The 11427-nt window shown below is 47.8% G+C and overlaps 1 long non-coding RNA gene across 1 annotated transcript; it reads right to left on the bottom strand.

The window, feature by feature from the left end:
* Nucleotides 1–8977: 8977 nt before the first annotated feature.
* On the bottom strand, nucleotides 8978–10667 carry LOC144761637 (uncharacterized). Its single transcript, XR_013595828.1, has 6 exons — nucleotides 10509–10667; nucleotides 10306–10418; nucleotides 10091–10202; nucleotides 9779–9872; nucleotides 9562–9665; nucleotides 8978–9227 (listed from the first exon to the last, which is right to left on the bottom strand). It is a non-coding gene; the product is annotated as an uncharacterized LOC144761637 (long non-coding RNA).
* Between the last annotated feature and the right edge of the window lie 760 nt (nucleotides 10668–11427).

The raw sequence follows: 11427 nt of genomic DNA, 5'->3' as shown, positions 1-11427 counted from the left end.
GCACAACAGCAGGACTAGCCTCTGACGTTCAAGGCATGCTTCAGGCAGCAAAGTAGTAATTCGAGGTACAGCAAAGCAGTCTTGCAGAGTGCACAGTGGTCACAGCAGTAGACTACCCTCTGAGATTTTTTTGGCCGGTCCAGGAGTGATCTGAAGAGTGGGTCTGAAGGTCCTACTTTTCTAACCTAGTGCCAGCCTCTGAAAGGTGGGAGAAGCTTCCAGAAAGGTTCTTTGAAGTGCATGGAATGTCTGGACTTCCCTGCCCTGGTTTCCAGCAGTGAAAGCAGAACACACCCTATTCTGTAGCAAGTAGGGCTGTGCTCAGCACTGCCCCCCCCCCACCCATCCTGCCAGCATATGACCCATTCAGGTACACCTAATACCTCTACTGTGTGACTGTCTGGGAGGAATTTACAATGTGTAACCACCAGTTACACTCAGTCATGTGACCCAACACAGTCTGCTTGCACAAAAGGGCAGTCAAGTGGCATTTTCACAATTGTAATTAAAAATCTGACTTTAAAGAGGATTTTTCATTACAATTTCATAGATACCAAACATGAAATGGATACCATGTTCCCATAACACATTAGCACTTATTCAGTGCAATAAGGCAACCTAATGTTATCCTGTGAGACAGGTAACTTCACAGAAGTGAAAAATTAATTTAGAGTTTTTCACTAACAGGACATCTAAAACTTAAAAATCTATGTCCATCCTTTTAATTACAATGCACCCTGCCCTATGGGCTACCAAGGGTCTACCTTAGGGGTGAAAATACAATATAAGGGGAGTTTAGGGATTGACAAGGGGGTTATGTTGACAAGTTGAACTGACAGTTTAAAACTGCATTCAGGCTGCAATGACAGGCCTGGGACATGTTTCAAGGTTTTACCTAAGTGGGTGACACAATAAGTGCAGCAGGGCCACTGGTAGCATTTAATTTGCAGGTCCTGGGTACATGGTCTACCACTCTATAAGGGATTTATAAGTACATCAAATAGCAGGCTTCAAAGGCCTTTCTGGTAACCTCCTTACACAAGAAATGAAGTTCTTCATTATGGTACCTGTCAAAAAATTCTCCTTTTTGCCATAATTATCCCTATTTTGTGACTGATGCTGGTGGTTACTGGCTCTGAAAGTGCCCTGGGCTCTGCTAACCAGGCCCAGAGTTGGTGCTCTGTCCTCTAAAATTATATGGTAATTGATATAATTTTAATTATCCACGACAACCTACATGTAAGTCCCTCATAAATGGTTGGGCATGTAGGTTTAGCGACCCCAGTGGACTTATTCACTTAAGTGTGCACTGTTGTGGTGTCTGGAGTTATTTTAAAGCCAGGCCTGCCTTGCCGGCTGGTTTTAGAATAAAACTCTGTCCAAATTCGACTTTGATATTAAAGGTACTTCCAAAGTTCAAAACTACCTTTTTTTACTTATAAGTGACACCTAAGGGATGCCCTAAGTGCCCCCAAGGTTGGGGTGCATTGTTTTAAAAGTAAGGACAATATAAAATATGTTTCATATGCCCTGACAGGGAAAAACTGCCAAAGTTGTTTTTCCCCATTGTAGTGCTGACAATGGGAAGGCTTTATTAAACTTAATAATGTCTGACTGACTAACTTAATAATGTCTAATGTTTTATTGGAGCTAGCTAGTAATATCAAAATAATGGTTACAATAAATCCAACAACTTGCCAAGGTCAGATTTATTATAACTATTACACTAAAGTAGTTTTAGAACTAACTACCACTGAAGTTACCTAAAACAGCCCTGTAGTAGCCCCTTCATGAATGGTCAACCTTTTAAAGCCTGAGCTAAGCTTCTACCTGAGTAGGTGTGAACAGGCTGGGGCTGCAACAATACAGTAATTTGGTGGGAGGAGATTTGCTTCCTGGAGAGGTCAGGGAGAGTAAGGGTGCTGGGGAGATAATCTAGATTTTAAAGGCAGGAGAACAGATGTCACAACAACCCTGGCCAGCCCCCACTTCCTTGATCTCCAACTAGATGGGAACCCGCCCTATTTAGATTAGGAAAGGGTCTGGAAGGGGAGTGGAGTCCGATGCTAGCCACACCTCTGGGTTAGGTTGCACAGACACATACTCCAAGGAGAGTATATCTCCATTTTTATTTTTGTGAGAACAGTACCACACTTCACAGGAAGTGGTCATAGCAGAGGTAGGCAACTGTATCTCTATTGGTTGTTGTGCACCCCCTTGTCAGTCCAGAATGGAAAATAAATATGGAAGAGTTGCTGGATCTCCTCGGATCACTGCCTGAATCGTCAGAAGAAGAAGAAGGCCTGTCCAGCTGGACCTTTGGCCAGCACAACAGAAGGCTTGCACTCAGAAGGACTGCACCTGCTACACTCTCAAGGCACCACAATGAAATGACTGTCTGACTCAAAGGCAAAGGAATGGTCAGCAACATGTACAACAGAGCAGGAAGAAGTTACATGCAAACCTAAAGACAGGATCACTCCAGCTGACCATCTGCAACCGGATTTTACCTGGACTGTGCATGTGCATTGTGGGAGATTGAGTCCTAGCCCCAAATAGGCAATTCACCAGCAGTGGCCCATCTTACAGGCTGAAGGGGCCACCCCACATATTTTTCCATGCAAGAAGAGTGTCTGCCAGACTGAACAAAGGTCATCCTGACAGACACTCTTCTGTTTCAGGTCAGTCAGCCAGGAGCTAGACATGTGCTAAATGCGCTGACCCTGAGCTGAACTTCGCCAGGCTGAGGACTTCACAGTCCTGTCGGTGTGACACTCCTCAACCTGGCAAAAGTGACTCAGGGCACTCCCTCTTGTGATGAAAGGGAGTGTCACCCAGTGCCTCAGACCTGGGTGCTTCAGTTTTAGGCCCTGAAGTGCACAGGACTGAGTGTCAATCAGTGAAACCTCATCACAGAGTGGGGTGGGGTCAGCAGTCTCCCTGATCCCTTCCCACTTTGGGAGGAGTTTGGTACTGCTGATTTTCCACATTGGCTGGCCTTAATCAGTCAAGGAGGGAAGGCATTATTCGCAACCCTCCTGGGACCTCCGAAGCTTTCCGTCAGAGAGCTGCTGTTGATGTAAATTTTATGTGGTTTTTTTTGGTGCGTGCATGCTTGTGTGTATGCATGTATTTGTGAGTGAGTGTAGAGAATGGTGGTGTGTGCGTGTGTGAACGAATGGGTGTGAGTGAGGTGTTTGTGTGCATGTGTGCCCTTACCAGGTGCCACTTCAATCCAGAGTCACTGAAGTCTTGACTGGAGCTGCTGGACACTACTCTCCCCAAAGGAACCAACATGGAACAAGCTCTGACAGTTTAAAAACTTTCTACAGTAGAAAACCGGCTTGATGTCAAGAGTCAAGCCACCGTCGTCGACTCACCAATTGGCCTGACCATGCTGGTTTGTTCCGCTGAAAGCTCCGGAGCTTCTCACTATTACCGTCGAGGAAAAAGACTTCCAGAGGCTCAACAAGGAATTGCACTGCAGCAGGACTCCAGATTTTAGAAACCCAAAGACTTTAATTGAAGGGAAAAGCTCAACCTATCCAACCGGCACTCCACTGCGGTCGGCCTAAAGTTTTTACTTTGTCCTGGTCCATCGCAACCAGATAGCCATGAGTGGCGCTTTAAGCTTTTTGTCACTAAAATTGACAATTTCTGGCTCACCATTTACCAATTAATATCGCCAGTTCACTACATTGTATTTTCGTCGGATTGCCGTCATTTTAAAGATAAAAATTGTCTCCATTTCTTAAAATTGGGGTTGGATTTTTTATTGTGCTGTGTCTTTTACTTATTTACTGATTTGATGATATTGCTCATTTGCCAACCTACCACGGGGTGAGCAAGGATTTATTTATTGAGACTTAACTAGACGTGTTAGGGATTGTGGTATTGTTACTAACTGAAGGTGAATACCCCCCCATCCACTGTCCTGCAGTACCCATCTGCTTATCCCTCAACCAGGTTTCCTTTCCTAAATTTATTCTACTGTACGATTAGGCCTACAACATCTAGACGCCATGGAATTTCTTGCTTTGTAGGATGATCAACAATCTCTTCAGAAGTTTTGCTCCAACTTATTGTTTCCTGTATTCAAGGCAGGGCTCTCATTTCTATAAATTCATTACCATCTGGAGTACCAAGCATCACAAATGTTACAGATACCTCGGGTGCAGTTGCACCTCCTTGTGTGCTTGTAACCCATGCAACTGTGTGCGAACTGGGGGCTATATTTACCGTGGAGATATTTCTGGGGTTCCAGGTATTGTGACTGGGGCAACAGAAGGTGCCTCTCCAGTTTGCGACTGATTTTGATTGATAGAAGCAGGTGCATTATTACCCCCAACTGGTTCATTCCCTCCAGCTGGTTGATCTATATTATAAGGGAGTGGTCAGGAAAACAGCAAATCCTCAAAGAGGTTATCACTAGAATTGCTACCAGTGCTTGCCTTGAACTGTGCACCTGAATCACCGTCCCTTTGTGCATTCCTCTTCTTTGTTTTACTATTTGTCAATACAGTGTACATCCTAACTCCGCCAATCATCTTCTCTCCTCATACCTGTTGTACGACATCCCACTTAGCATCTAACCAAGTACGGACTGGGGGGCGTGGCTAGCAGGCCATGTGAGCAGAAGGGCTCTGCTTGAGCTCCGGCGCTGACGGGGGCTTAATCCTGAATTAAAATACCCTGGGGGGCCCCCAGGGACCCGAATTTTGTGAGCAGAGTGCAACGGAGGACCCCTGGTGACCTCGACGCTGGTCGGCTGTCGGGTGGCGTGCATACCGCCGTGATCCTTAGAGTGAGGCCTGCGGCCGCCGTGCGTGGTGAGGAGCCGGGACCCACAGTAGAGAAAGAGTCCGGGGACCTTGCTGCCGGAAGTCGTCAGAGGGCCGGCTTGGACGTCGCCGTGGCCGCCGGAGGCGAGAGGCGACCTACATCGTGGACGCGAGAGACTGCTTTGTCATCCCGGTCCCAGGAGGTGAGCGGTGGGGGCCGGAGGAGCCACCGGAGACGCTGGCGCCGCGGAGCGGGAAGAGGACCGGCCCGGACTCGGAGGGAGAGCCCAGTGGAGCTGCTGCAGGACCGGGGTCGGGGGCGGTCTACGGCCCACGAAAGGTTGGTTCGGGCTCGGACTGCCTCCCCCCCATTGCCCGTGACTGTATTTCGCCCCCCCCGCATACACCAGCTTGCGGCTCATTGGGGGCCGGGGGGGGCTGGGGACTAAGCGCAAGAGAAGGTGAATCCACCCCCCCCGCTTCACGTTATCGGCGGTGGTGAGGGGAGACTCGGTGTGCCACGAGGGTGGCCTGGGGCTGGAGCTGACACCCGACGGCAGCGGGACACCCACAAACTGAGAGCCACGCGGTGAGAACCCGAAGAGTAGCCCTGAGAGACAGGTCTCCGCCCCCCCACAGCTATATCTGCATCGGAACATCGTGAGGAGAAAGTGGGACACATGTCGTGCGGATAGAGCACTACATCTGCGTGAGCTGCACCTCCCGCGCAGGCCGGGCCGCCCACTCCTATATCTGGTCTACTATTCTGGTAGCAGCAGCTCTCCCTCCTGAGTGGCCTGGGCGCGGTGAACCGCGATTGCTGTGCACCATGGCCCGAAAGGGGGCCAAATCTGTGGAAAATCCGGGGGGACCGAACGCAGTTCGTGCCATGTCACTTACTGAGGGAGAGGGGGCCTCGTCGACACCTGCGGTACAACCTCAAACAGAGGATCAACCTATGGACAAACTGGACATTATCCTGCAGGAAATAAGAGACTAGGGCAAAATTGGAACAGCAGATGGGCACCCTGACGACAAACCTATCCCTGCTCAAGGCAGATCACGGCAAGCTGGCCGACAAGGTCAAAGACCATGGCCTGACGTTGGAGGGGATCAAGCCAACTATAACGGACCATACTGTCTCCATCCAACAGCTTCAACAACAGGTCGCCTCCCTCGTGGATCGAGTCGAGGATGCGGAAGGCCAGAACCGCCGCAACAACATTCGCGTCATAGGCCTTCTGGAACGATGCGATGGGGCTCAAGCGGCGGACTTTATGGAGCGCTGGTTCCGGGATCAGGTTGCTGAAGAGGGGCTATCACCGCACTTGTGTGTGGTGAGGGCACATAGGATCCCGACGGGTAGACCCAAATCTCGATGCCCCCCCGACCCCTCATAGTGCGCATTATGAACTACCGAGATCGAGATGTCCTTTTGCAGAGAGCACGTGAGAAATCCCTCATCCAATACGAAAACCAGAAGATCTCCCTCTACCCAGACTACACCAATGCAGTCCAAAAACTACGCTCTTCATATCTGGAGGTGAAAAAGGTACTGCGTAAGGCCAACATCAAGTATGCATTGCTCTTCCCGGCCCGCCTGAAGATCATACATGACAGGAAAACACACTTTTTTGAGGGCCCCTCGGATGTCTTCGAATGGCTGGGGATGATGGGCATAGACGGCAGTCGGAGGACCACACAGGAGACGGTTGTCGAGGGAACAGGTACCTCGCAACCACGTGGCCCGACAGGATCTCCCAAATAGCGGCGAGGACTGCCAAGATACAGACCCTCACGAAAGCAGCAGAAAGAGATCCAGCAGGACTCGGTTGCCGTGACGACTGCTTTCAGGGAGGACTCTCAGAAAATTACAACGGACTCGGAAGACAGCACAGTTCATTCAGACTCAGATCACAGTGTGCTGCTGTTCCCTACCCTGACCCACGTGCAGCTGATGATGTGATGGAATCTGCGGGGGAGAGGACCAGACTGGAAGTGGCTGACCTGCCTACAAACTGTATTGTACCTTGCTGTTTGATTTTTATTTTGATATGCTTTGAGATGCTATTCCGTGGGGGGCGAAGGGTGGAGGACACCCTGCACTAGTACTTGGCTGCTGCACAGGATTGCTGGGGTTTTAGGTTTCCACACCTTGCCTGTTGCAGATGTACATTGGTAACGATGCCCCTGCGGTCGGACTGCCGTTGAGCCAGTAGAGCCCACCAGGTGGGAAAGTTGACTGAAATGGTGCTGGGCCGACCCCCCCGAAGGCGAATGCACTGGACCTCTAAACTGGTTTAACAATGGTTTAATGTTGGGCACAGCTATGTTTCTTCGCTGTGCCGTTGTTGTTTATTTTTGCGTAGGGGATTGGGGAGGGGACGTCTCCTGGTGGTTAGGGCGAAAAGGTCAGGTGAATCGGCTGGTATGGCCGCTGTACATGTACCCAGACGATTATGGCTGAAGTAACTGGTAATTACAATATCACAACCTGGAATGTACGGGGCCTGGGGGCAGTGCAGAAAAGGCATAGAATACACTTGTTCCTGCTCAGACACCACACACAAATTGCCTTCATTCAGGAATCCCACCTTACCGACTCTGAAGTGAGTAAGATGCAGAAAAAGTGGAGAGGTACTATTTTTTCAACAACTTACTCCGCCTTCTCTAGGGGGGCAACAATTTGGGTCAGGCATGGCACGCCGTTTACAGCGCTGGAGAAGCGGGTGGATGACCAGGGCAGATACATCTTCGTGAAAGGCACTTTAGACGGTACGCTGATTGTCCTGGGCTGTGTTTATGCACCGAACTTTGACCAGGAGAAATTCCTGGAGAGAGTGAGCCTGGCATTGGGGGACTGGGCGGACATCCCTTGGATCATAGGAGGGGATTGGAACATGATCTTAGATGTGGAATTGGACAGGTCAGATCCCCCCTACAGGTGGCGGGAGTAGCCAGGTTGACGGACCTGTTCTGAACATGGACAGCGGGCAGGGGCCGGAGTGACATATGGCGCGCACTTCACCCAGAGGACAGGGAATACTCCCATTATTCACATATACACACTAGGATAGATAGGTTCCTATGTTCCGACTCCGTGGTTGCGAAGGTGGGGAGACCCCCGCATATCTGGCCAAGACTTTCTCCGATCACCGACCTGTAACATTCCGTCTTTTATGGGGTAGGGTTCCGACTCCAGTCCCCACCTGGCGCCTTGACCCGCTCCTACTGGAGGATGGCCCCTTCCGGACTTTTGTCTGAAACACTGGTCAGCTATTTTGCGGACAACTGGGACTCGGCCTCCACCAACTTGGGGGTGTGGGATGCAATGAAGGTGGTGATCCGTGGCGCAGCGATGGGACAGTTAGTCGGTGCCCGACAGGAAATACACCAGAAATTATGCGATATGGAGTCTAGATTACAGCTGTTGGAGAGGGAGGTGGGAATCGACCCTACAAGGAAGGCAGACTTACAGAGAGAAAACGTAGAACACGCAGATACACTAGAAACGCTCCGTGTTATCGATCACAAAGAATACCTTCGTCGACAACATACAGAGGCGGACCGATCGGGGGCACTACTGGCCCGTCTGGTGAGAGATCGCCCGGACACTCCGGTGGTAACCCAAATTCAAACTCGAGACGGTACCCTGATAGGCACACAGAGTAACATCAACCGGGCATTCTGTGCTCATCTGACAGTGCTGTATGCACGACCTGCGCAGGAAGATGTAGGCCAAATGTCTGACTTCCTGGCCGACCTCCCTTTCCCGGAACGGACTGCGGACGCTAAGAAAGACCTTGAGAGACCCATCACACAACACGAGATACGCGCCGCTATTAAATCCCTTAACCGTAATAAAACTCCAGGCATGGACGGACTCACTGTGGAGTTTTACGCAACCTACTCTGACACCCTGGTACCTGTCTTGGAAAAGGTGTACCGGACGGCGTTGGAGGAAGGCCATCTACCTGACTCCACTATGCAGGCATTGGTGGTTTCATTAATAATAATAACATGAGCGGGAAGTTCCCATTACTCTCAAGGACCAAGAAATTCCAGTATGAACAATTGCCCACAAAAACGCTGCTTATTATTAAATCATTTTATTCTTTTTTGAGTATTTATACACGAAAAACTTAATTTCTTCAAAAATTCTATTGACATACAAAATTCATGTTGTATTAGCCCAGAACAACAAAGAGCAGTTAAAACATTATATACAATAATCATTCATACCCTCAGGCATACACACATCCAGCCATGACCACATACATCAAAAAAAGGAACTCCAAACACATTTTAGACTGACAGACAGAAGAAAGCGCCGACACGCGTTTCGGAACAAGTGCCACCATAGAGTATTCCTTCATCAGGGCGCAATAAAAGTTTTAAAGTTCCATTTCAGATTTTCTGGGTAACACACAGCAAATCGTAGCGTATCTGTGGGCAAAAGAGCAAAATGAATCATTCCAAGTAAAGGGGAGAGGGACTGGTCAACAATGGAGGACAAAAGACACATAGTTCCATTCACACGTTAAAATATGTACAGACACAACACTTTCTAATAGATTGTTGTAGAGCAAGGAGGTAGTATACTTAACAAAGAATAAGAAAAAGAAAATGAAACACTAAAGGAATAGGTAAAGGAAAAGGTAAAGGGTTGTGTTCTTGGAAAATCAGCGAGAGTTTATGAGGGAGAGCCTTTTTGATGCTAAAGTTACCACTGAACAATTAACCAGGAGATAACCTAAACACATTATAGTAATTCACATACCAGATGGAAGGGCAGCATTAAGGTCTTCTAAGCTGTAGACAGCCGGTCACTCCGATTTAACCAGCTAGCATGTAGTAGGATAGTAGATGGACGGACTCTTGGAACTATATACGACCAGAAAAATGGTTCATCTAAGGATATCTAAGAATACTGGAGTTCAAGGTCGCTAAGATGTAAACTGATCTCTAAAGGAGGATGAAGTTAAAGGGTAGCTCACCTGTCGAGGTCCCAAATACAGTTATTCAACGGGAAACCAGAAATGTGAACATCCCAGTACACGGAAGTAATTAACATGTGCAATGTTGGGTATACTGTGAAGGAGGAAAGAAAAGGAGGTGGCCTTTACCATTCCATGAATACATGCATATCCTTAATAAAGCGCCTAGGTCGAATTTAAAAAAAGGCACATATTAAACTAGAGCTATCGGTAACAAAATGAGTCTGTGCATTGGTGAAATAAACGCAAAGTAAAATGCCCCAAGTATATGTCTCTGAATAACATTGTAAGTGATTAGTTAGAAAGAGTTACCTCCAAACTTTTAAATATTCGCATGAATATGGTCGAGGGCAGGAGACCGATAAAAGTTATACCCACTGGAGCAGGTCAGGTGACGTCTATAATCGTGATACAAGGATATTATCTGCAAGAATAATAGCGCATCATTTAATTCCAGAATAGTAACAGAAAAAACGGTAAACAAACTCGTTTCAGAAAAGCGAACTCCTTGCATGGAAAGGACTTACTCGTGAAGTGTGACGGAGCTCTCGTAAGCGTCTTCGACAGAAACCGACCAATAGGGATTACAAACACTGGAGCAAGCCAGGTAAAGTCTGTGGTCGCGTAAAGGAAATATAATCTGTAAAAATACAGAATACATAATTTAATTCCAGTAAACTGACTGGAAAAACGGAACCACACTCGTCTTGCTAGCACTGAAACAACTTACTAGAAAAGTATAGCGGCGCTCCCGTAAGCGTCTGCAGCCGTCTGCAACCGCATGGAAGGAGTGACCTTGGAAAACGTACCGCATATATATCACACGCTGATGTTGAAAAATGCATATCACCTGTGTGAAAACGGTCAGAAGCCGCTAGACCGGTAACCAACATCAAATCCGTAGATGAAAAGCGAGAAAGGGAAGACGCCATTATCGAGTAGATTCTTCCCATTAGTGAAGAGAAATAAACAAAGGACTAAGTAGTGACATCGAATTGATGCCTAGCCTGAAATGGATCGGCAAAGGGAACCTTCCTGTGTTAACAGAGAAAGGATCTCTATATTTCGGTAAAAAGTGGGCAGAAGGCTCCTTTAACAGGAATTAAGCAATTTCCTAGACCCCACCTAATTATCATTGGCGAATAAACTGAAAAAGTAAAATGAGAGAAATCCCCAGGAGGGGTATTCTAATTTTGAAAGAAATATACAGATAAGACAAAATGCACACAGAAAAATAAATAAATAAAAACGAATCACTAGAAAAAAAGGGGGGGGGGCCGAGAAAGACAAATGCAGAGAAGGTTATATGATAAGAAGGGATTATTGAATCGCGTTTTCCCAGGGGATGGATTCATTTAATCCGGAGACAGCCGTCTCCAGAATAAAAATCCAAAACACTTCCCTTTTACTCCGCAGGGCATCAGTGTTACCATCTCTCGGACAGTGGATACGCTCAAGAATGAGCCACCTGAGATCTTGAATTTTGTGTCCCAATTCGTTCCAATGGGCCACAAGGGGAGCTCCCAGCCGGGAGTTTCTGATACATGATTTATGTTCTGAGAAACGCAGACGAAATTCTCTGCCAGTTTCTCCAACATAACCTTTCGAACAAGGGCAGGTAAGTAAGTATATCACATTGTTGGATTTAC

The sequence above is a fragment of the Lissotriton helveticus genome, chromosome 6 (assembly GCF_964261635.1).
Source record: "Lissotriton helveticus chromosome 6, aLisHel1.1, whole genome shotgun sequence".
NCBI classification, from domain to species: domain Eukaryota; kingdom Metazoa; phylum Chordata; class Amphibia; order Caudata; family Salamandridae; genus Lissotriton; species Lissotriton helveticus.
This window is presented reverse-complemented; position numbering and strand designations above follow the sequence as displayed.